This window comes from Candoia aspera, chromosome 2, assembly GCF_035149785.1.
Source record: "Candoia aspera isolate rCanAsp1 chromosome 2, rCanAsp1.hap2, whole genome shotgun sequence".
NCBI lineage: Eukaryota > Metazoa > Chordata > Lepidosauria > Squamata > Boidae > Candoia > Candoia aspera.
The window spans coordinates 209,104,423-209,127,392 of record NC_086154.1 but is presented as its reverse complement, the minus strand read 5'-3'; positions in this window follow the sequence as shown (position 1 = coordinate 209,127,392).

Here is a 22,970-nt window from a genome sequence, read left to right as displayed (position 1 = left end):
CCTTCTATGGGCTAAGATAACTTTTACACGCTGGTTGTCCAGTCTGTGGCTCTCCCTCCAGTCTCCCAAGGTCATACCCACATACCATGACACCTATTTCACCTCCATTGGTAAACTTCCTTCTCATTCTTGCAGTTCCATCGTTATTGTTTTAGTCAGATACCCATTCTTATGGCATACCTTTTGGAGTGTTGTATGGTAATAACTTCTGAATGTTGTACGACTTAAGGGTCGGAAGCTGTATCGTATTGATACGTATCGCTGTATTGATACAAAGCTGCATCATGCTTTGGAACTAGTTTCGATGGATATTAAAAATTGAATAAATGTTATAATTCTCTCAAGCAAGCAAAAGCAAGCCCCTTTCCTTCCCTACTTCATACTTTCCCAGAATCTGAAATGACCGGGACTACCAGAAACCACAATAGAAAGTCGTGCTCCATTTTGAACATCCAAAGGATCCCTGCAAAGAACTTCTTGATAGCAGCTCCATAGATTTCCCTTTCCCTATAAGGTCACATTAATATAAAGCAGCTGTAGCGTTACCGTCTCCACACACAGGTAACTTCATTGAGACTTTAATATCTGTTGTGGCTTCCAAGGCAGCCACCAAACAAAATGGATTTTTCAGGATGGGTTGAACGTTCTGGACTGAATGTACATGCTAAGCTGGGAGATCTTTAGAGGCAATATGCATCATGCCTCACATTTCAAAATGTGAATCACCAGCATTGCTTGCTCATTTTGCTGAATGATGCTCAGGTTGTACGGCCCCCAAATTCTACTCTCACAATTTCATTGAGGCCATGGCTAGCTTAGATTCAGAAGAATACAAGCTGGGAGAGGCTGCTTTTGACACACCAGATAACTGCCAGGAATTCCTGGGGTGCAGTGCTCCAGAGGACCTGGAGAAATGCTAGCCTCAGGAAGAGCCTAACAATCAGGCACCTGAGGCTGATGGAGCTGGGAAACATGTAAAGCAGCTGGCAGCATCAGGCAATGAAGGGACAGATCCAGGACCTCTCCCCAGCAATAGAGCACATTGTGCAAAGCACCAAGCAGCACAAATCTTCTTGCCCATCAAGAATATTCCCACCCTTGATTCCCTAAACCTGTGACAGGTACTATTTAAGGAGATTGCCACCAGCAAACCATTGGAAACAACCTCTCTGCTTGCCAGATCTCTGTGCATTTGTCTCCTGAACCCATTGTCTATGGAAACTCTATCATTTGGAACCCAAACTGGCTGACAACCTACATATGGACTCTTGGATTTCTAGACCATGACATGACTATGCTTTTGCTTTCCCCACTTGGACTCTGACCACTTGGAACCTTTGCAGGCAAGCTCCCTAGGGATTGGGATTTTGGTCCCCTGTGTGTGCACTTGCACACATGCCCTGCTTGCCTTTGCTTGTAACTGCAGAAACCTGAAGTAAAGTCTTGCAATTAAACTCTTTTGTGTGTATATGGGACTGGCTTGGAACAGGATAATCCATGTCTCTCTTCAATTCCCTGTGATCTGTCTATGTCCTGAAATGGGAGAGGTTCACAACCATAATGACATGGAGGCCACATCACCCATATGGGTGGGGTTCAGTTTTGTTTTTTAATCTTGGTATGCCTATTTTAGAGGTTACTCCACTATAGCTTTCATCTGTTTCCCATCACAAAATGATGGAAAATTGTTTTGTCTTTGCCAGCAAGCATAGTCAGAGGGCGTTCCAAGGGATACAAAAAGAGGACAAGGTCCACATATGGCTTTGGGCCACAAGTTACCTATTCCTGCACTAGACGATTATAGCAATCTATAATCTTTATAACATATGTTGCAGATATTTTTTCCCGTTAAGAGCAATACAAAAGTCCAAATTCCTACTCCCTAGTCTGTAACACTGAGATCCTGAGTGATCTTCACATTTGGTTCTGCCTCACTCTCTCCCCCCATACTTATGGAAAGAATGTACCCAATGTAAAGCTAATCTTGAACGGTGAACCAAGAGTTCCTGTGGATTTTCCTGCTTCTTGTAAATTCTTCTGCATCTTGTAAATGCCAAGTTGGCCACTTTTCCTCATTAGTCCATCAACCTGTGGCAGCCATTCCAAGCAACCTTTATAATAAATTGAATGACCATCTGCTAGATAAATTAAGTTCTTTGTTTCAACTTGCTGTAATATTTGCCTTCAATATATTTATCTAGAATGGATTGAGCTTTTTTCTTTGGCATCAGATGAGATCCCAGTGGCATTAATTTCCTTAGAATTACATTACTCTTTACAAAGCATTACTTTATGCCCTTCAGTTCATGCTGATATTTGTTTACCTCTTGCAATTGAACCTATTTGTTTTTATATGTGAACCTCCTGTTGAAGGTACTGTTTTGCTGGTTCTTCCCAAGCACTGTGTATTTTGTAAGGACAAAGGGGCATTGAACAAGAGCTGGCACAGAGGAGTGACTAAGGCTGAACTACAGATCATAAAATCCCTGGGCTCAAATTTACAACACAAAATCCAAACAATTTTCTTTGGTTGTACCTTTCACAGACCTTTTATCCCAATCCTTGTAACACGCCCCCTCTTAAAGTGTTCTGAAGAACTTGAAAACTTACTATTTTTTATCATTTTGGTTGAGCTCAATAAAGACATTCATTACCTAGATACAGTTTGGGATTTTCTGCTGACAAATCAGCATGGCTACTATTTTTTATATTTTATTTTTATATCCTCAATTGTTTTAAATAAGGGAAAAAGCTATACATTTTGCTGATCTCACAGTCAAGTATATATTTTGACTATGTTAAAAGAAATTGGAGAGTTCCCAGGTATTTTTAAAGTTTGGTTTCTAATGATTAGCATTGAAAGTTGATATCCCACCTATCCTCTAGCTGTTTTGGAGAACAACACAGTTATTATAACGTATAATGGCAACACAATATTATTGATATTTCCTTTGCCGAGTTTGCTTTCCCTATTTTGACATAATGGAAATATTTTGGATTTCAGTTCCTACAATTCCAGATCAACAAATCTTTCATGTCTCTGATCAATTTTCTTGCTCATTTTATTAAGGATGTGAACATTTTATGTAATATTTGTGTCTTGGATACTTGATTCAACGTATTGACATTAGTCACTTGCCTGGATTTATAAATTTTGCAGTGGAAGCACACAAAAAAAATACTTAATTCAAACACCTGCATGGAATTAAGCCTGCTCAGGCTGACAGGCTAAAGACCAAAGCCAAATAAAAATAGGAGATACTGAAAATTAGATTCTACCCTGATTGATATTTATGGATAATGCCATAGATTTCTTTCAACACATGCAAATCTACTACTGAACATACAGCACAAGTAGCATTTGATTATTCTTTTAATCATAATAATCTGTGTGGATTTAGGCATGAGGTTTTTTTTAATTAACTGAGCAATGATGATGATGAATCATTGTACACAAAATTGTATTTAAAACTTGTTCAGATGGGTTAATGATTACATAAAGCAGATCACTGATTATTTTATCCATATGCAATTCAATGAAATAAAATTATTGATGTTGTTGTTGTTATTGTTATTGTTGTTATCAGCCTGAATCAATCCACTGCAGGATGAAGGTCTCTTCATTGAAGGTTATAGACCATAAACTCCCATGCTAATACAGTGCTGGTTGGTAGATAGATGTTTTTCAACTTTCCAGTCTAGGGCTGAGACTGAGTGACTCACCCAAAGTCTGGGTCTCCTTGCTGTTAATCCAACACCTTAACCACTATACCACACTACTCTCAAATATAATAGGGTATCTTTATGAATGTTTCTTGCCATGTAACTTAACATAATGTTAAATTATGGATTTAAGGATTATAAATCTTCCCCACTTCAAATTACAATGAGTCTTTCTTCTTTTATATCAAAATGCTTTCTGGTTCTCCACTTATACTATGAGTGGAAGACTTAATGCTTACATACAATTAGTCCTCTCTACTGTTTTCATGCCCTTGCCCACACCTATGCCTTACAACAGGATAAACAACCTTGGGGGTTGAAGTCACAGTTGGAATTTTGAGAACCTGTAGCAGGAACACTGACAAAATGACTGCCACAGGAGACTGACCTATTCTCAAAATGTCTGCCATGGTGTAAGAAGTCAGTCACAAAACATTTACCAGAAGTTGAGGTAACTTTACAAGATGCTATATCATCTCATCTTTGTGAGGCCTGGAGTCTCTGCTGCAAATAAACATGATGCCAGATGCTGTGAGTACCATGTTGCTTATTATCTGCTTTAGGAGGTGATGACTACCTGTGAAACTATCTAGTGCTTGTCTTCATAAAGTGCATGTCCTGATGTTGTAAGAACATCATGTAGTTCCCGAAAGCCTTGGGTTGTTCTCCAGATTTACTAAAGTTCTTACCAAATTGCATGAAATAGATGACTAGAGAAATCATGTAAACCAGTGTTTCTCAACCGTGGCAACTTTAAGCTGTGTGGACTTCAACTCCCAGAATTCCCCAGCCAGCATTGGGAAGCATACATGTCGCTTAAGCATACATGTTGCTTAAGTATAAATTAAATTAATTAAATTCACTGTGCTCCCCGCACCACTCATTACTCTTTGGAGTATGCCCCCCCCCCAGTAGCCAACTCAACAATGGTCCAGAAAACATTGTGTACTTCTGATATCAAAAATTCATACTTTATTTCCTTCATGAAAGAAAAAGATAAGAAATCCTCTATGGCTTCTCCTTATTGATACAGGACAGAATTAATAACAACATTCAGCTCTATGCTGAAACAATCAATGGAGAAAAGTGACACTTCTGCTATGGGACTAAACAGCAGTGATTTTCCAGCATGGATTGTATATTGACACTTTTTTCTCTTTGTTCACAAGTAGGAAGATTTTACTGAATCTTACCTGAAACGTAGCAGTTCAATAAAATCTGCTATGGGCATTGGGGAATTTTTTGGATATGTTAGTTTGCAAGAGGAAGAATAGATCCCAGGTACCTTTTGGTATTCATCTGAAAGGAAGACAGTGGCTGTAATTCTATACAATGCAAATGGGAACCTGTAGTCTTTCAGATGTTATTTAACTGCAATCTCAGTTAATATGGCTAATGCGGGAGGATGGTGGAAGTTGTAGGTCAGCAACATTTGGAGGGCTGCAGATTTCCTGTTCCTAAGCTATACACATTTAAGAATCAACAGGACATATTTCTGAGCTGGCCTACTTAGAATCCCATTCTAACAGGCCTTCTTCACCCCACGAAATATAATAAATATAAATAAATAAATATTAATTGGTATGTTGCATAATAGGAAGGAAAAATAGCTAAAATTAACAATTTGCTTAGCACACTAAGGATCACTGCCTTATTCCTCCAAGCAATCACCAGTCTTGCTTTGAAAAAGGATAGTCAATCCTTCTGCCTTTTAATAGGCACCACTGTCAAAAGCCTCTCAGTCACACATCAATTGATTCTAGATAATACAGTCAGAATATTTGCCTCTCTCATAAATCTGTTTTGCAGCTGTGAAAAAAATCCAGCCAGCCACCCAGCTTGTATTTATCTAATCAGAGCACCTTCAGGCCTAAGAGCCTGCTGAGATTTAACAGGACAGTGTAATCTCTGCATGCCTCATCTCAGAAGAAAACGTTACTAAATTCACTTGGCCTTTTTCCCAGGTAAGGCTGTTTCAGATTGCAGCCCTACGCATGTGAGAGCAATCTGAACAGTCTTCAGTAAATTTTTGGATATACGACACAGCTCTTCTATTCTTCAGGCTGTCGATATGCTCAGAGCGCTAGGACAAGCTAATTCGCAGCTATGGTCCAGCTGAGAATGGGGTATTGATGTAGTTATATTTGATTATGTGCCATCAAGTCTGTGTCAACACCCATCCATCTTGCTGCAGGTCATCCTCTTTTCTTTCCTTCCACTCTTCTTCTCAACATTACCATCTTCTCAAGAGAGCTAGGTCTTTGCATAATGTGTCCAAAATATGATAATTTGAACCTGGTCATTTGCACTTCAGCTGAGATCTGTGGATTGATTTGTTCTATGATCCATTTGCTTGTTTTCTTGTTACAGTTATTTATAGGCAGAATATCATTACTAAACCAGGCAGACAAAGAAATCAGCTGGGTTTAGTGTCTGCAAAAGCCAGATCACCACAACCGTATGTCATACATACTAGAGCAGCCATTTCACTCCAACAGAAATGTTTTGAGAAAAGTGCATCATTTATATTTGCAAAGAGTATGCAAGACTCAGTTTTACTGACACCGGGATTACATTATTGCTCATGATAATGTATGGGGTTTTTTTGTCAAAATGTTTTATCATTGTGGCCATTGGCCTAAATTAATTGGTTGCAGCACTTATTGTTCATCAAGAGTAAAAAATTATTTTAGCCAAAAAAAAAAAGAATGTATATTTTTCAATTAACTCTTTTATTTATAAATGAAGGGATTTTAAAAACTCTATTTCAGCCAAGGGAGTACAAGAAATTTTAAATATTCTGTGGTTGCTAAATTCAGTCTTTATATGTGTTTTTTTAGTTTATTCACAGTCTCAAAAACAAAGCAAACTTTTCTGCATTTTCAGTTCTCAAACCTGTTTTTCCACTTTGAATAAGTTACCCCAAAGAAAGAAAACGTTCTTTGTGCATCAACAAAAGATGGTTCTGTTGTTAAAAGTTGGAATATTACTTCAGTGGTCTCTGAATCCAACATTTAAGTGATTTCTACCAGCTTCTTTAAAGCATAATCAGAAAGCTATTTCTTGAATGGACTCCTCTTTGCTCTGAACTTGATTCTAGTTGGAACTATGGACAGATGATAATTGGTTATGATGTAGGCTTCTAGCACAAAGCCCACATCATAACCAATTCCTTAAGCAGTGAAGGCCTAGCCCAACTACTGAGCAGTGAGGATGCTGGCAAGAAAATGAGCAGGAAAGGCTGTTTGTCCCATTTTTAAAATGCCTGTAGTTTTATTCTGTATTTGCTTACTATATTTCTTTTTCCAAGGATACAGTCAGTTTATTCCCTCCTCAACAGCATGAGAACTAAAACAGATATTTCGCTGTATTTTATTCAGGAATACAGAAACAGTCTTTTGGATAGTCCTCAAGTGTTCAGGGTTTTTTTTAGCCCTCTATTTCTTCACAATTTTGTTCATAAATTACCCTGAAAACAGACTGAACTCTTGATATAGCTCTCTAAACCATCCTTTAATGTGTTTCGTTTTCTGGGAGACCTCCTCTGTTTCTTCTTCATCAGAGCAGCTACTTATAGTGCTAATTGCAAAATTATCTTACAATCTCTGCTACATTACATTTTGCTTCTGAAGTCTTGCTAGGAACTGTATTGGATGAGCCCAGCAATCGTAGGCTGTTATGTTGAGGACTTCTTCAGTTCCTTCTACATTTCTCTTCACGTTGGATACATTTACAGTGTCATGTCTGTGACATAGCTGCCCCCTAAACATCTGAAATTGTTTGGACAGCTTGGATCAGCTTTTACTGGCATTTCTTGTAAATATGAAGCAGTATGTGCATTTCTTGAGCTATCAATTGCTTCAGGAAAGAAGACAAGCCTTATGTTGATATTTTTTCATTTTTACAAGCATTTATATGTTCACCTAACTCAATGTGATTTTGGGTGACATACAACAAAAATAGACAATCAGACAGAAAAAGAAATCAAAGTTGTACATGACTTATTTTTTTAAAAAGTCAAGGACTCTATAGATACTGTCCATCCACCAAAATATTTCTCAGTTTTTTTCTTATTCACTTACACAACTATTTGCTTCCAACAATATGCCTATATCAATGTGATAATATAAGTGTGTTCTCAATAATACAGAAAGTAGAATTTGTTGCATAAACAAACTGAAATTTTTTTTAAATCAATTGCTTCTTGCTGCAGAACACTGGTCTACTACTATTACTATGCCTCTTTTTTCAAGATGGAGGTTTCTTCTATGTATGGGGCCTAAAACAGAGATATTATAGAGTTCTTGGTGCTCTCTGAGCTTGGTTGGTATGCACTGATAAAGTTACCTAGTTGGGTAATGAAATGTCTGCAGGCAAACAACCAAGCTCAGAGAACACCAAGGACTACACAGTTCAATCCTGAGCTACAGATATTCGCTTCTATTGGAACAGAGATACTGATTATGACATGGAAGATAGCACAGGTGAGCAACCCTTAGGATCTCATATTTTAAGGATGGATCCACCTAAACAAAATCATATTAGTGTATCTACTTCTTGTTTAGTGCTATTGAGTACATACTGTATACTTATAAAAATAGAACAATAAAATATCCACCTGTTGTTGTTTTACTTTGTTAAGCTACTGTAATGTACTAACAATATTTTTTTCTTTTAAAAACTTGGAAGGCCCACTTAAAAGCTGTAACAGATAGTCTCAGAGAAAAAAAAATGAAAAGAATATTGACTAACTTGAAGATCCTGCATGTTCAGACATGCTTTTTTTCATAATGGCCTTTCATGTGGGCAATCAGGCCCTGAATTTCGTTGTTGCTACGTAAGTATTTTAGCTGCTTGCTGATCATATCCACAAGTATAAAATTTCAATAAATATTCCCAAATGAAAACTCTTTGTGGTATGCTACCATTTAGGTTTTAGTCAATAGATTGTATACTTCAGGACCAAAAAATATTTCTCAAATCTTCAAAGCAGTAGGAATGTGAACTGTTCTTTTCTGTTTGTTTGTTTCATTTTCTATTTGTCCCTCCCCTCCCTTATATTTATATCTAGAATCCTCCTTCTTGCCAGAAATACTTCCTTATCTCAGATTCTCTGTTCATTGATCTTCATTGCCTTTGCACTTTTAGTACCAGATAAAATGACCAGGTCTGTCATTACCATATTAGAAAACAGAGCAGAATACAGTTGGAAGTTATGTTCATGATTACATATTTGAGCAATGCCTATCATTTTAATGAAACATTTTAACAAGGGTTTTAAAACCTGATTTTGGTCTTTGTCCACCCTGCCAAAGAATATCAATCTGTGTGCATTATTTAAGAGTAGAGGTACTTTCAAGTGAGTCCTGCAACAAAATGCAGATTGTGCATTTTCAGTCATCCATCACAATATATCCAAGATACAGGGTAAAAGGGTAAAAGGGTAAAAGGGCTCAAGCAGTTCATTTCCCCCTCTTTGGTGTAACTTCCATCTTTCTTTCCAATTCTTTTTACTCACTGCTCTGTAATGCCTAGAGGCTACTCAGTGTGTTCAGACCTGCTTTTGTGGAATTTTTCTCCATTCTTCCTTAAATAATCTATATAGTTTTGTATAACTCAAGGTTCATCGAAGATACTATTCTTATTCATGCAAGGTCCAAAGCCCTTTTTCTGAATCATTTTTGGAGTGTGCACAGCCTTAATACTGATAACTTTATGATAATACTTTGACATGGACAGAGACAAAGATACAAGCATACCTCAGAGATACTGTGGGTTCAATTCCAGACCACTGCAATAAAGCAAATATCACAATAAGGCGAGCCACACAAATTTTTTGATTTCCCAGTGCATATAAAATTATGTTTCTACTATATCATAGTCCATTAAGTGTACAATAGCATTATGTCTAAAAAATGTGTATATGTTAATTTAAAAAAATACTTTATTGCTAAAAACTGCTAATCATCATCTGAGCCTTCAGCAAGCCATAATCTTTTTGCTGGTGGAGGATCTTGTAAAAAACCACAGTATCTGCGAAGTGCAAAAAAGTGAAGCACAATAAAATGAAGTATGCCTGTACTGTCAAAAGGGAGTAAGTATGCAGAAGAATCATGCTGGTTTGTTGCAGGAAAAAAAAAAGAAGCTTGCTAAATATGTATCTTGCCAAGACATTAGATGCAACACAAATGCTCTTAATGAAGCCCAAAGGAACAGCCTTCTAAAATAGTACATATTTTTTTCTTTCTCCTCCCAAAGAATAATAAATAACCAAAACCAATTTATGGGAGACCCCATAAATCAGGAAATCAAACAGAGAGTTGATACCATATATAATTAGTTTGTTTACAGCAAACTCTCACTGACCTAGCAAATGTGTGAACTATGTTCTGAAACAACCTTAAATCTTTCAGGGAAGCTGGTACTATAGGGTTCAGACCTGAGGAAGATTTGGTATGAAAAATGCACACACCAGAAAACATCACATGAATAAAACTACGCAGGACTGCGTACTACAGTCTACTGCATGGCTCCTCTTAGAGGAGAGAGAGGTGACTTAAAATTCCCAATCTTTGAAGGGGGTTGGGCATGTGATCCTCTCTCAGTCTTGGCCTACCTTGTAAGGTTGTTGTAAGAATAACATAATAAAATCTGTGTGCCATCTTAAGTTCCTCACATGGAAGACAGATACAACTGTAATAAGCTGGGACAGGAGAATGTACCCATTTCTTTATTCTACATTTTTTTCCTTTCCAAGCTCTCTTTTCCAGTACTTGTTTCAAATGGGTCAGGAAGATACAGAGGTTTTGCCCCAGACAAGCAAGAGGCAGAGTACAGTAACGCTGGTCTTTGTTTGTTTGATATGTCAGTCAGTCAGCCAAGCAGCCAGCCTGTCACCAGCCAAGCCAACAGTCCAAGGCATTTGTTTTATTTATTGCTTAGTACAACACGGTGCCAGCGTTGATGCTGGTGGCTGACTGAGTCAGCAACTGCCACAAATTACAGAATAGCTATGAGAGGGAATAAAGAAAAAAATAGGATTTTGGCAACAGAAAAACTATCTCCCTATTTACAATTTGGAAGGTGAAGCTAAACAGATGCAAAATTGTTCCTTTCTCTGCCTTTCAGGTACAGGCAAAGTTATCTTTCAAAGCTCACAAGGAAAGTGGTTGATTGTTTTGGTAACTTTACATGTGAGCCTCACATTTGTATGGAACAAGAGAAACTAATGAAAAACTTAAGACCTGAGTGTCTGGTTGGGTTAGTACAGTATGTTCTACATAACCAAATAATGTGACTGCTTTATTTATTTATATAACCCCTTATTTCAGCTTTCAGTAGTAGTAGGCATCATTTCACTGAAAATCATGTAGAAAATATGGCTTTACTGTTTGCAAAAACTACTAGGAACATATGACTGAAAGTTCTGCAAAATTAAGAGATCAAAATTTTCTGAGATTTCAAAATACAAATTGTTAAGTACTTGGAACCTACTAAAGCAGACGTAACTGTTATAGAAAAGAAGGTCTTCGTTGATTGATATTGGAGACAGTCGAATTAATGAAAAACAACATAATACAAAATACTGAGATTTACAACTGAGGTTGAAAGGTTATGGTGGGAAAAAAATCAATACTCATACCTATTGTAATTGGAAAGCCTGGTGCACTATCAAAAGGATTCACCAAACACTTAGACATTTTAAACTTAATGGGCTTAACTCCTCTAATTTTGGGGGGGAAAGTCCTATTTGGAACAGTGTATATTTTATGGAGTTACCTCCATAACTCTTAGGTACTTGGCTGGGACCTGAATCATTATAGTCAACACCCAGTCAATTAGATTGTGATATTCATTTGGGCAATAATAATAAACAAAAAGAAAAATCCAAATAAACGCATTCATATTTCCAGAGGGCATTGGTTCCCCTGCACAAAATACATTTTCAATGGAGGAAGTAAGAAAATTATTTTTGCAATTTTTCCTTCTTCCTGAAGTCTTCTACAGAAGCTTCTATAAAGCACCGGGATGCCCATGCCTCGTGAAAAACATGAGAGTGGGGCTGGGTGAAAGATATACAGTATTGGTGGAAATATTATCTCCTCCTTATCCTACTTACTTATCAGAAGATTTGCATTCTTCTGATAAATAAAATGCACACATTCATGATCTAACCTGTCTAAATTAGCAAAAATAGCTGGAGCAAAATCCATAAAAAGAGAGCGTAAATGTATATATTTGTGTATGGATATTTATTTCTGTCTTGACTTTTCACCAAGAAACTTAAGGCAACAGTATGCATCATAAGTTTATGCCATAACGACTAAAACTGAGAAAGCAAACGAATTTCCAAACCTTAAAATATCCTAAACTCTATTAAAATTATTCAGTAAACCTCCTACTGTGGCTTACTTCACATTTTTCTATCTTTGTGAAGCCAGCAGAATTCCAGGTAATTTTGCTTATGAACTATTAATATGTTATAGTTTGCATTCTGTTTTCAGTACATAACATTCACCTATATATTCAGGAACAGAAGGGTTTTGTATCTCTGTATAGTCCTGTCACCCTTGTCTACATCCATGTATCCTCCTGACCTCCCACTCTCCAAATCTCTATGCCCAACAAGGAAAAAGAAAGAAAGAAAGAAAGAAAGAAAGAGCTATAGTTTATTATACCAGCCACTTGAAGTCTTCTATATGTGATGATGTTATGAAGTTTCCATGAGCTACTCCTTCGGAGCACCTCGTTTGTGATGTGATCAAAATATCGGATCTTTAGAATTCGGCAGAGGCATCTCTGTTGGAAGACGTCAAGCCTCTGTAAGAGCTGGAGAACCCTTACTGCCCGATACGCCACGTCGTTTATCGAGATTACAACCGGGGTCAGACAAGGTTGTATTTTGTCCCCACTCCTCTTTCTTGTGGCCCTTGATATGTTGTGTGGTGAGCTGAAGTACACAATGGGACAGGCATCCATTGAACTGAATAAAGTTACCTTGGCGACTTGGATTTTGCCAATGATATCATCTTGCTTGAGGAAGACAAGCTGAAACTACAACATGCCATGACTGTCTTGGACAATGAGGCAAATAAAGTTGGCCTCAGGATAAGCACTGAGAAATCGAAGGTCATGCACGTGAGCTCTACAGGCCAAGACAGGGAATTGTACTTGGACTGCAGCAGTTAGAGGAAGTGGAGAGGTTCACCTATCTGGGTAGTGTGATCACCTGGCATGGAGATGCAGAGGGGGATGTTGAGTGCCACATTGGGAAGGCGATAGCTGTTTTTTGGAGGATGAATAAGTTCTGGTCCTCGCTGTCCATATCGCTGAACATTAAGCTCCATCCGTTCACTTCTATCGTGATCCCGACAGCTATTTATGCCAGCGAGACTTGGAAGGCATCAGCAAGTATCAACAAGAGGCTTGACATCTTCCAACAGAGATGCCTCCACCAAATTCTAAAGATCCAATATTTTGATCACATCACTAATGAGGAGGTGCTCCAAAGGAGTAGCTCATGTAAGCTCATAACATTGTTGCACATAGAAGACTTCAACTGGCTGGTCACATCTTCCACATGGAGAACAACCAGATCCCTAAAGTGGCAATGAGTTGAACTCTTCCTGATGCTAAATGACAACAAGGATGCCCTCGAATAACATAGTGAAGAACACTGACACAAGACCTGAAGGTGTTGCATATCACATGGAAGGGCACCAAAACACTTGCCCAAGAACGAAAGAACTGGAGAACCCTTACTGCCCGATATGCCACGTAGCACGGACCCAGGAGAGAGAGAGAGAGAGAGAGTTTATTATGGTCATTTTTAGTTATTTTTCTGTCCTAACTAAGCAAAGACCACGCCGAGACAAGAAAGTCTCTAGTGTTTTATTACTGCTATTGTAGACAAAAAATCCTACCAAACTGAAGAAACGTGGGAAAACCCAGACAGATAAACCCCAAAACTCAAGGCGGGTCTGTTCTGGGTTTCTTTGAATGACAGCTCAAAGTCTCTAAACTATGCATGTGTTTTCCCCCTGGATAGGGGCCCCCTCCTGTTCACCATCAGTACTCATGACATTTTCAGGCACATAATTCCTTTAATGCAAAGATGCATTTGGAATCCACCTCTTAATTTTTTTCTTTATATTGTGACCTGATATAGAGAGAATAGGGAATGGCCTTGAAGGACATGAGGAAGAGACACTATCAAGGCAACAATCAGGCAAGCAGGACTTGAGGCTGTTCCAAGAATCTAATTCAGACAACCCCCTCCCTAGTTCACACAAAGGGAAAGAAGGGGGACCTGCAAGTTTCTCTTACTGTAGCTGTTCCAATAAAAGCAGTCCTGACTCTATGGCATTGGTTTCTTAGTTTGGTCTATCTTACAGGGCTAACATCCACCCTTGATCCATCAGGGATTCAGTAGTGGGTGAATTAAATACCAGTGCTCAACCTGGCTACAAATCAGCCTAGAAAAAAGGCTGAGTAAATAGGGAAAAAGATAAACTTATACATAATTATACTAGAAGCTTTTCAATTAAGTTGAAATAAATTTTGGAATTCACGATCATGAGTTAGCTTCAAAAAAGAGTTGGATCAATTCATGGAAGTCATGGGGATCAATGGCCATGAGACTTGATGGCAGGGTGATTGCCTTGGAAGCCATCTGAGAATGCTGGAATAGATAAGCCTTTTAGATTCATCTAGCACGATTCTTCTTAAGTTCATAACCATGGAGGCTATCCTTTCAAATGTCCTACTTTAATATATTGCTTTTGGGATACAGGGTCAGAGATGTTGGTTGATAGAAAAGCCAGCTGACACAGATTCCATCCACACATTCATTTATACTAAATATATTCATAAATTAAGCCATATAGAGCAGCTCCACACAAGCAATTTGAAGCAGCTTCTAAGTGATCCTGCCAGTATAACCAGCTCCTGCAATTTATGACCCAGGAGATCTCATAATCACAATTACAATCACAATTGGGACCAGAATTTCCATCACTAAGCAAGGTGGTCGTTAAGTGAATCACACCCATTTTACAAACATTTTTGCTGCAGTCATTAAGTGACTCACCACAGTTGTTAAGTGAATCAGTTAGTTATTAAGTGCATCCAGCTTCCCCCATTGACTATGCTTGTTGGAAGCCCCCTGGGAAGGTTGCAAATGACAATCATGTGACCCTAGGATGCTGCAACTGTCATAAATACAAGCTGGGTGCCAAGTACCTGAAGTTTGATCACATGACCGCAGGGACACTGTGATGGTCATAAGCGTGAGAACCGGTCATAAGTCACTTTTTTCAGTGCTGTTGTAACTTAAAATGGTTGCTAAACGAGTGGTCGTAAGTCAAGGACTACCTGTACTTTTATGCCAGTACGTTTAAGACCTTTCCTTAGCTGTTCCAGGAATTTCACTTTTAAGCAGACAACTAATTGCAGCATTTTCATAGTGAGTTCAATATGTTGTGCTTCATCAACGATTTGGTCAGCATTGGAGTCAGGTGACTGCTGGGGTTGGGATCAGCCTGGCACATTTTAGGCACTTTAGATTGGTGTAGCACACCCCTTCACCTCAAGTTCCAGGGCATCGTCTCCAAGGGCAATTCTGCTTTGGGTATATCCTGTGTCGACTGCCTAACTTGTATTTTTTGTATTTTTTACCTTTTCCCCTTGCAGAAGTGAGAGACTGCCTAAACAAGCTATCTTTTCCTGAACTGCTGTTTTTTTGTTTTTTGTTTTACAGAGCAGCACTTCCCTAAATGGTGGTAGCCACAGGTTAATTAGCACCCTAGGCCAGCTTGTGCTGCTGTCTGAAATTGACAAAGACTCTAATCAGTTTCACCCTAAAGGCTTTCTTAAGTGGCTCTGGGCTTACAGACCCAGCATGCTAAGCAAGCAGCTGTTGCCAAGGCATTCCCTTCAATGGGTGTTCCCTCACTGTGTACTCAAAGGCATTCCCTTCAATGTGTATTCTTCCATTGTGTACTTGCTTACTTTCTTGTAATCTCTTCCTCTTCAATGTATGTAAATACAAACATTAATTTCCCCTTGCTAGTTATCCCAGGACCCAGGTGAGGATTCCAAATGGGGGGATTGGGGAAAAAGAGCTGTAAGATCTACCCCTTTTTCCCAGTTTCCTTGTGAGTTGAGTTCCAGAACATGAACCTTCCCCACCGCTTGGGCTCCCCCGGCTGTTTGGGGTTGTATCCTCCTGACAGTGTAAGTATTTGGGTGCAAAATCTTAATAAACCTTTTTTAAGATTTACCATCAACCTGGCATCTCCTTTGGTGTTCTCTCTCTTTGGTTTCCAACCTGCAAATCCTAAATTAAGTGTCGACACGCAGATTAACGGAGACAGGGTAGTAGTAACGTCCAGCGTTTTCAAAGCAGTTCTCCTGCTGTCTCTATGAACTGAACCTTCACCTGGGGGCCTGGCTCAGCCTGAACAGCGACCAACCTGTGGGGATGGCAGGGGACTGCATGGTAAAGTGGGAGAAAGAGCTACTTCATAGTGCAGTTCTACTACTCTCCTCATGCCTGTCAGGTGTAGTTCAACTGCTTAGAAGAAGGAGCTATCCTAAAATACTGCTAAACCTCTGTCCAAAAGGAGCCTGATCATCAGCTGATCACTTTGAATATACCAGCTCAAAATACTTGCACCAAACAACAGTGAGTTATGAAAGACAGCTAAACCCTCTGGTCTACCCATCTATCAAAACTTGCCTTCTTCCCCAACCCCAGCTCTAGCCCACATTATTGGGGGATCTGCCAAGTGGTGATGTTTGGTGGGAGGGAAGGGAAGCAAAGCTGGAGGAATGCAGCAATCCTTGTAGTCAACATACACATTCCTATGGCAAAACTGATGTCGCCAGTGGGGTTATCAGATATACCAGTAGAGTTTTCTGTCAGCTCAAGGATTCATGGATAGCGATGTTATTTGTCCTTGCGAAGAGCTCTTGGTGATGACTTTGGCTGTTTTACTCATGTACTAGGAACTGAGATGAAGTTATTGTCATCAACCCAACAGAAAGAAGATAATTCTTTCTGCAAGAAAACAACAAGGCTCAGAGAGCACCAAGGACTCCACAAACAGAAAGATTAGGATTGTTAGGGCACAATTGTGTCATAGCATCAGCCCTTTGAGGTAAGTCAGGTCAGGACTAATGGAACCCTACTGTACTTTATTGTTGCAGGATATAACAACAGAATCTTGAAAGCAAAGATTCTCTCACCCCACTTTTTATACCAAAGAGCATCAAGGTGGGCAATCTTGTGTTTCTTTCTCATTCCCTCATATCTTTCAGGGCTAAGCTGGTGTTTTCACAACAGCTGTTGAACACCTACTGCAAGACCATACAGCTCTAGACATACTACATTCCTAGTGATGTTCAGAATTTCCTAACCTTCTTCTCTTCAGATATGCTGGACCTCAAATCCTGCAATTACTATAAGAATAGCATTGTTGGCACTGAAGATACTGTTATGGCTAGATAGCATCAGTGAGAGATAAAGGGTTTTTTTCACCCTGAGTTATCTAACTGGCATGGAGTCTAAACCTTCCATACCAAGCCCAGCTATATAATCCTAGACTTCCTGGGTCTGATTAGTTGAAACTAAAATATAGAAACAGTAGGATTAAAAAAAATGCATCCACATGGGGAAACTCTTGCCCAGTATCAAGTTCATTCTATTTTAAAGATAGTAATTACATTTTATAGTTTCTTTGCATGGTGTGCTGGATCGCTTGTCAGGCAAAAGGAAATAAGTTGGATATAATAAAAAGAGATTAGGCTAATATGGAAAAGATTGCCCTTTACTTGATTTGTTTGTTTTGGCTACTGTTGTGCAGAATATTTCAGTAGTTAAGATAAAGGTTAAGCACAAGTAGCAGTAATGGTAAACCACTCCTAACTATAGGAATAAAAGTATTTTATGGACTGCTTGCAGCTGCTGATCTCAGGGAAGTTGAGCGCCTTATGATGACACTTGAATCAGTAATGAATCAGATTTGAAAAGCAGCTTTAAATGTTCAGAAATTCTATACAATTGATGTTTAAAGCAGCTGAAGAACCTAAACAGAGAATACCCCACTACTGAAACACAGTTTTTACAATATATGCTCTAAAGTGCAATTGTGACTGTGTGAGGCAGCTTTAATTCATCGCAGTGAAGAGCTTTTCACTGGGGAAATGTGATTCTCTTCGTCAAGAAAAGGGGAGATGTGATTTGCCTTAATGAAACATTGCATATTGCCTTTTGGGCTCCCCATCGTTCTGCATGTCCTCTGGGTTCTCGCCTTCATTTGCAAATGCTGGACAAGGCTTCTAAGGGGAAGCTGCAAAGGGCAGCAGGCTGGAAGCTTTTTTCAAGTGCTTGCAGCCATCTTGAGCATTTTCCAGTACTTGCAAGAGGTGGGAAAGGATTTCCAGAGAATTCTAAAAGGAGTAGTGTTGCCTTATAGCCTCCTCCTAACCTCCCACAGCGCTAGCAGCAGCCAAAATGGCCTCCTCTCACTTTTATGAGAGCCAGAGGAAACTGAGTAGGATCTGGGAAGCAGAGCAGAGAGAAGCAAAGCCGTGCAAAGCATCAAGGCTGCTTCTCTTTGTTCTTGGAAGTCAGAGGGCTGTGTTGCATCCTGTAGCAGCTTTGAGGGGGTGATTCATGCAAACGTTACTCCTTCCTTCAGGTATTATTATTTTTAACATTTGATGAAGCCTTATGAAACTCATTCTAAGCCAGTGTTTCTCAACCTTGGCAACTTTAAGATGTGTGGCCTTCAACTCCCAGAATTCCTCAGCCAGCATGCTGGCTAAGGAATCCTGGGAGTTGAAGGCCACACATCTTAAAGTTGCCAAGGCTGAGAAACACTGTTCTAAGCTATTTTGGATGAAATGAAGAATTAAAAAAAAATCCAGACAAGGTAAGTATTTCTCAACAAATTAAGCTTTTACAACAACCATTATCTATATTAACAGTAAGAGAATGGACATAAAAATGAATGTACAGCAAAAAAGGGTTTGCAAATAAAACAGGGAAGTGGCTAGCATATAAATTACAAAAAGGAAAAGAAAAGAAAATGATACTGAAATTACAAGAGGGAGATACTATATTAATGGACAATGCAGCCATGTAAAAAGCATTTCATCAATATCATTCTAATTTGCATGAAGAAAGTGGCAAAGTTTGCTGAGATAGTAAAAAGGCTTTTTAAAAACAAGTAACCTTGGGGGCAAGTATCACCCACTTTTCTTCCCTCCAGTCTGGGAAACGTGCATTCAACCAGCGTAAGAAGCAGCTCTTAAAGCTATATAATCCTACGCAGCTGCCGTATTCCAGATAAAGCCAGTGACTCACACAGTCCAATGTTATCTTGGTATTATTGTTTTCTGCCAAAACTCTTTCTTATTACTTGCTACTTGATCCTTTTACCAGTATAAAGTATTTGGCATGAACTGTAATAGTTTGCATGTTTTTCTTCTCAGCCAGCAAAACTGCTTTATTGCTACAGGTTTGTTACCACAGATCAGGAACTTGGGACATTTGGAGAATCATTCACCTTGCTCAGTTCAGCTGCTTTATTTGATGCAGCTGATCTTGAAATAAGTCCTACCATGACCCTTTAGGCTCCACCTAAGTTAAGCAGGGTCAGAACTGGTTAGGCTGGATGGCAAAGTTTTAAAAAAATCTGGACAAAGGCAAACTACATCCATGCTGGTGAAAGAAAATTCCATGTCACCAGAAGTCAAGCTTGACTTGAGGGAGGTCAAGTCAATTTTTTAACACAATCCTTTTTTAATTACATTAGTTATATTTTATAATGAGGTGGGCTATCAGTCACATAAATAGTCTGGCAAGAATGAAATAATCCAAGCTTTTGGTATCCTGTAGGTTAATGGCTGATTGCCTTTAACAAGCAGGCTAAGTGGCAGCACCAATCCCATCACATGAAATCCCATCTCATTATCTCTCTCATCTTCCTCACAGGGTATTACAGAGAGTGAATGTCCTTTTCTGAATCGAAACCCTTTGTTTATATCAGTTATGACACTACCCTGCAGTACGAAAGGTTTGGCTGAGGGTAGCAGACTCATATCCCCCTATTGGACAGTTCATTTTTAGATACAGTGCTTAGGGGAATTATTCTCTACACCAATGAAACTACAGTCTTTATATTTTGCATCATCATCATCATCATCATCATCATCATCCCTGTGGCAACAGACCTAGGGCTGCAATTATAAACACACTTTCTAGAAAAATAGCCCTTCTGAATCTTGTGCACTAAGTAAATGCATTAGGATTAAGGTGCAGAAGTTATAGCTGATTTTCTAAATTTTATTAAAAGATAGAATATTTTTTCTAATTAAGTACAAGGTGGTCAGTGCATTTAGTATTCACACAGGTTTAGCTGTATTATTAGTATGCTGTGATTGTTTTCACACATCAGCCATGGTTACTTTAACCATGATTTATTGAACAACCAGAAACAACCCAAAATCAATCTGCAGATGAGCGAAGTAATCAAATGACATTGGGTGAGACTTATTTCACCCAATGAAGTGAAATATTGAAATAGTGCAAGGTGAAAAGTGAACTTATTTCACCTTGCTTCAACAGCTGACCATTTAAGGCAAAATGGTGTGGAGGTTGAATTAGTCCTTTGATACAGAGTAAATATGTAAATATGTGGCTGTCATGTAGATATTATGTGCATGTTAAAATATTTTTCTAGGTTTCAAATGAAAAAGGTTTGAATTTCTTAAGGATATTTATAGTATTCTTTCCTCTTCTAACTGAAAGGTTCTTCAATATAGATTATTTGGTGGGCATGCAGAATGCATGGTAAGCCAGTAAAGGTAAAGGTTTCCCTTGACATTAAGTCCAGTCATGTCCGACTCTAGGGGTTGGTGCTCATCTCCGTTTCAAAGCCAAAGAACCGGCATTTGTCCATAGACACTTCTGTGGACATGTGGCTGGCATGACTACACGGAACGCCGTTACCTGCCCACCGAAGCGGTACCTATTAATCTACTCACATTCGCATGTTTTCGAATTGCTAGGTTGGCAGGAGCTGGGACTAGCAACGGGAGCTCACCCCGTCACGCGGATTCGGACCGCCGACCTTCCAATCAGCAAGCTCAGCAGCTCAGTGGTTTAACCCGCAGTGCCACCGCATCCCTATGGTAAGCCAACCCTTACTATTTATTTCAGTTTTTAAAAGTTATTTAAAAAAACAGCTGCTTTGGCTCTCAGTAGGTAGCGTTTAGTATTTTGCCCCTGCTTCCTGTACATTATTTCCTAGAATTTGAAGAAATGGATTATCAAATCAGTGAAGATCCAGAACACGATAAAATGTATAAAGCAGCATGTGAGACAATCTATGGTTCTGCCATCTTGTTCTGAGACAGAGAAAAGGATACATACACACACATATTATATATTCCTTAATGCAGTATGTAGGGTTAAGTCTGTGCAATAAGTATCTCAACTATAGGCATGTCACTGAATAGTTCAAGACGTGGACCACTGAAAAAGGTTCTGTCTGCAGAGATGTCAGATGAGATAAAATCCCCCTCTGTGTTGCTTGATTTGGGTTGATACACATACAGCATGGTACTTACCAGTTGCAGTAATTACTGTAATGGCTTGGCCATGCATCAAAGAAAATTACAATAAGAATATTATGCTATGCTTTATAACACAGACATACCAGGATGAAAGTCAGATTATTTCAGAGAGCTTTGAACCAAACCCCTTTATATTTGTTATTCTATGATGTTTCAACTCAGGGATCACAAGCCTTAAGTTCCTTTTTTCTATTTTATTGTAAAAATTAACTGAGTTAGATGGACATGAAGTATTTTAGGATATAGCATTACAGTTTTAGTTTAGTCTCATCAAAATGCTGTAATGGAATTCCATAAAACAGCAATCCCTATTCAACTAAAGTTTACAGTTTATCCACAATGAGAGGAAGAACTTTGGGTATTGTATTCTTTCTTACAGGCTCTTTAGAAAGATTCCAGACCAAAGTTGTAACTTAGAACTTTTTATTGCATAACTTTTTTAAACATAGCACCCTCATAGTTCTCTATTTTGCTGCCTCCCCCCTCCCCCTCTTCCTCTCCTAAATCCTTCCTCATCTTTTCTGTTTCAGTATAGTTCTACACTGTAGTAGGTGTTCATATGAGCTAATAATGCATGTACTTTGGAGGTCCTATGTTGAATTTTAAGATTAAAGCAAAAATAAAAAGTAGATCATGGGAATATCTTGAACCATGTATCAAGTATGAGGATCTTTTGTATTTTAGACTGCCCAATCTTAAGTAGATAAGAAGAGGACCAAGATGACTATTATTACTTTAATGGAAGAGACACTGGTTAAATATTTATTATCTTGCTGCCTAGTATGCCATACTTTGCTCTAATTCCACTGATGTTACTTTCAGTATTGCGTGTGTATTTCTGAAGGACCTCAAGCATAGTGGTAGATTATGAGCAATCACTAGGGGGAAAAGAAACAGGTCTACTTATTCCAGCAATAATTGCTGTAGAATAATAGCTTTTAGTACTAAAATGTAAATCAGCATCTTTCTGAAAGGGAAGAAAGTTACATTTTTAGAAATACAGATGGAAGTGTGTCTTCACCGAAATACAAAAACAAACAAACAAACCTACAAGGAAGAAAATTATATCAAACAAGCAACAATAGAAGCTTCCCAAAAACAGAATATCCTTTTCAACTCAGTATGTGGGCTTTTTTGAAATTCTCAGTTGACACTGATTTTCCACAATGGAATTCCCTGCTAAATTAATTCAGAACAATAGGATTTCCCATTCCCCACCTAAGGATTTCCTGATTGTCTGGTAATTCTATTGTAGCCATAAATGCAGAAATAGGGATGGCTGCACTGTGGAGTTAAATGTGGTATGCAGCTTTTAAACACCTTGACTGAAATGTTTACTGTGTGTTGTAAATAGACTGCAGATGAAGGGTAGTGAACATTGTTTTGTTCAGGTGGGGCACAAGTGAAATGCAGTTTAGGGCCATTTTTTGCACTATGTGTTATTAAATCCTCTCTTTCTCTCACTCTCTCTTTATTTTCTCCTTTGAAAAGTCATCTTGCCAGAGCTGCCATATTTTAACACCAGCATACTAGGCTGGATTTCAACAAGGAAGGATTTTCTTGATAAGGGGAGGGAGGGAAAGTCCATGCGGTTACATTTTCAT